This window comes from Scleropages formosus, chromosome 9 (genome assembly GCF_900964775.1).
Source record: "Scleropages formosus chromosome 9, fSclFor1.1, whole genome shotgun sequence".
Classification (NCBI taxonomy): domain Eukaryota; kingdom Metazoa; phylum Chordata; class Actinopteri; order Osteoglossiformes; family Osteoglossidae; genus Scleropages; species Scleropages formosus.
The window spans coordinates 6,765,426-6,769,330 of record NC_041814.1 but is presented as its reverse complement, the minus strand read 5'-3'; the positions used below and the strand labels follow the sequence as shown (position 1 = coordinate 6,769,330).

The window sequence follows — 3,905 nt, the reverse complement described above, 5'->3', positions numbered from 1 at the left end:
GACGCGGAGGAACCCGGAAGTCCGGGTGAATCAGACCGCACTGCGCAGACTCCGTGAGAGGCGTACTGCCGGCATTTCGGCCATTTTAGCGCTTAAGAACTGAGAGCGGTACATCCCATCGAAACACTGGACGCCTTACTTACGCTGAATTGATGTTGTGCGACTAAGCGCGGAATGCTAGACTTCATAAATATAACACTGACGTTCGAAAGGAAAAGTGTCTTGCTAATAAGAAGTATAGCACTAGCTTGACAATGTTTAATACAAGCCTCCTTTATTTTTTCCGTCAAAAATGTGCGTTCCAGGTTCTGCTTTGGTCCTGAGGAGGACCAAACTTGCTCACTGCGTTTTATTGGTCCAAAGGACTTGAATAATAGGCAGCATTCCAAGTGTGAAATCATTTTTTTCAGTTGTACAAATTACGTTTAAAGTAGTACAGTGTTGTGTGTTTTGCGTAAAATAAAAAATAAATTTTGTAGACAGTACCACCATGACGGCTGTATTACAGCTTACTAGACTAGGAGACAGTTTTCCTTGTAAAAGCAGAGTGGTAAAGCCTCCCACCACCATGTCTTACATTCCACTCTTCCCCCAGCTGAAATCACAAGCACTGTACTTGCACTGAATCAAAAGGACTGAAGCAACATGCAAGTTTATATATATTATATATATAAAAATTAAAAAGTTAATCAAGGACTGAGCATATATTAGCCATCCAACCATTTCCATTTCTTGCCTGTCCAATTGTCACAACGGCCCAAAGCCATCACAAAAACAAAGGACGTGAGGCCAAGTACATACTAGATAGGGAGCGATTCAGCTGCAGAGTAATCACACATTCATTCTCTTCTATATACACACTAAAGGCAATTTACACTAGCTAATCCACTTCACTAGGGGGTGCAGTGACATGGTGGGCTTGGCCTGTGCCCGCTGTGTGGCGGGTCTGGGGTTTGAGTCCTGCTTGGGGTGCCTTGTGACGGACTGGTGTCCCGTCCTGGGTGTGCCCGCTGCCTCCTAGCCTTGCGCCCCATGTTACCAGGTTAGGCTCCAGTTCGCCACGACCCCGCTCGGGGCAAATAGTCTCAGACTCTGTGTGTGTGTGTGTGTGTGTGTGTGTGTGTGTGTGTGTGTGTGTGTGTGTGTGTGTGTGTGATCTACCTGAAACACATATCTTGGGACTATGTGAGGAAAAATGAGAGAACATGCAGCCTCCACACAACTGGTGCCAGGAGGTGGTAGTGCTAACTACTGTTTCATTGTGCTGCCTTTATATATTACTTATATTTAAATTAATTTAAAATAATTTCTTCCCCTCAGAAGTATATTAGAAGCGAAACAGCAACAAAAAAACAAACATAATAACCAGAAATAACCTCAGTTCTTGATGATGAACATTAAGTATAGCTTTGAGTACTTAGGGATTTAATTTGCGTTTAGCATTACATGATTTTTCATTTTTATTTACCAGGAGTACTTGTCACCAATTTATTCTAAACTTTTAGAAGGAATCATTGCACTTTGCTTAATAGTACATCAAATTTAACTAAAAGAATAGAAAGTCAATATTATTTTCATCAGGAAGCATTCAGGTAATAATGTTGAAACCTGAGCTGGCAATATTGAAAAGAGTAACAGGGATGGCTGAGTGGCTGGGATACCTCGCCTTTTTATCTATACTGCCTTTGGCTTGGATTTCAGGCACAAATGTTCCAAATGGATGGATGGATATAAAACAGGCACAGATTAAGGATTTGCACATTTTTATGCCAACTGATGGATGTGCTGAGATAATGGGCCAGAAGGAGCACTTTATCAGCGTGTTTTACACTCTCAGGTCAGCTACATGCTCCCTGTCATCATCTTGAGGAACCTGGCCCTGGGTTCACTGTTCTAAAGCATTTATCCACTGTGTTGTGTTTCGGAGTTCTTTACTTTCTTTTTATACAAACAACATGTCCTTCTCTGTGAGTCTTGACAGCACCGCATCACCACTGCTCTTCAGGAACTGTTAGTGATGCCTTAAATTGCTAGAACCATGGCATTCTCTCTCACACACACACACACACACACACATTATCAGGACCGCTTGTCCCATACAGGGTCACGGGGAACCAGAGCCAACCCGGTAACACAGGGCGTAAGGCCGGAGGGGGAGGGGACACACCCAGGTCGGGACGCCAGTCCGTCGCAAGGCACCCCAAGCAGGACTCAAACCCCAGACCCACCGGAGAGCAGGACTGTGGCCCAACCCACTGCGCTCCATGGCATTCACATAGCTGAAATTAACTTTAGAAAGATTTTATTCAGTTCCACTTGTGCAGTTGTGTTAAGCGGTTCTTAACACGGATACATTTAAAATGTTGCATGTAGTAGAAGGCAGAGTCAACAAAGTTTACAGGAAAAACAGCCCCTGGCTGCCACGCCCGTTGCTTTTTTGTCACGAGGAGAGCATCGAAAGAGCCGCCACCTGCTGGAATGTTCCGGAAGTGCAAGTTCACCCCAGAGATCGCGGACCGTTCGTCGACAACTAATAGAAAATCTGTTTTAAAGAAAGAGAAACTAATGTTGATTACTGGGAAAACTGTAACGACATACATGCTCCAATAATAAGACTAAGGACTAATATCATTTCTTTCTTAAGAATATCGTGACCATCATGAATGGGAGTAATATTCAGTCTGTAAAATTGTATAGATTTCTTCATCAGCTCTCTACCTCCATAAAAACCGCTATTCTAGTAAAAGAGACAAAATATTTCCAACGCTCTTAACAAACATTCGTTACAGAAGGGCCTCGCAGTTAAAAGAGTTGTGTGTTATCCAACAAGGCACAGGAGTCTCTGTGGCGCAATCGGTTAGCGCGTTCGGCTGTTAACCGAAAGGTTGGTGGTTCGAGCCCACCCAGGGACGACTTCCTGATTTTGTTCAGGTTGTTGCCCCCCTGCTAGTTAAGACATTTTTTTTATCCAATTTCAGCACCTGTCTTAAGAACTATACCCGGTATTTCAATGAATGAATGAATGAATGATTGAATTAATGAATGAAAATTTGGTAACCCCATAGGGATGGCTTAATTGCGGTTATCTAGACTGACGTTTCAATACTCTTTTATTATTGCTACTCGTTTAAATAATACAGCTTGTCTAAAACAACACGACTAACAGCGTCCACTGCGGAAAGACACCAAAAGACTAAACTGATTTTACCGACAAGTGAAGTAGCAGACCGAAACACTTAATTTTCCATTGACGTTAACTATGGGGAAATTTCACATCTTGGCGATTTGCAAATTCAGATTACAAGTTCGAAACAGTGATTTGCTGCTTTCTTCATCAACTCTGCATGAACCGCACAGTTTGATGGAGGCCAAATAATGTGGACTTGATTGGTGGGTTCGATAAGATCAGTCTACAGGAGGCGTGGCTGAGCCGATTATTTCTTTCCCGAGATTAATACTGCATACGTGACAGAGCACAGTGTCTGTCACATTGACCTATTGCTGTACTGTCACGTGCGAAACGACAGGCGGCGGTAAAAGGCGGCAAATCGCTCGGAAGTGCGATCCGTGCTGCCCGTCCGTGTCACTGCCCGATTGCACCACGCGGGGGCGCCGCTGTACGTGAGATGTGGAGTGTGGCAGCAGAGTTCACGTACGGGGCCGTTCCTCTCACACCCAGGAGCGCTGGGCTGAGTGCGAAAACAGAGTAGGAAAACAGAGTAGAAAAACAGAGTAGAACAGCGTGTACGTTTCTCCCTGTAACCCCGCGTCAGTCTGACCCTGACTCCGCTTCTCCTTCTGTTGTAAATTGGGCTATAGCCTCCTCTGTTACGATGACTGCTCAGACACCACTCTTTATAAATGCTTCATTATTCCTCCGTACACAGTACGTTGTTTGTCGTACG

The 3,905-nt window shown here is 44.2% G+C and overlaps 1 non-coding gene across 1 annotated transcript; it reads left to right on the top strand.

Annotated features, from left to right (window-relative positions):
* Positions 1 to 2,838: 2,838 nt before the first annotated feature.
* Positions 2,839 to 2,912, top strand: trnan-guu (transfer RNA asparagine (anticodon GUU)). The gene has a single exon. It is a non-coding gene; the product is annotated as a tRNA-Asn (tRNA).
* The last annotated feature ends 993 nt before the right edge of the window (positions 2,913 to 3,905 follow it).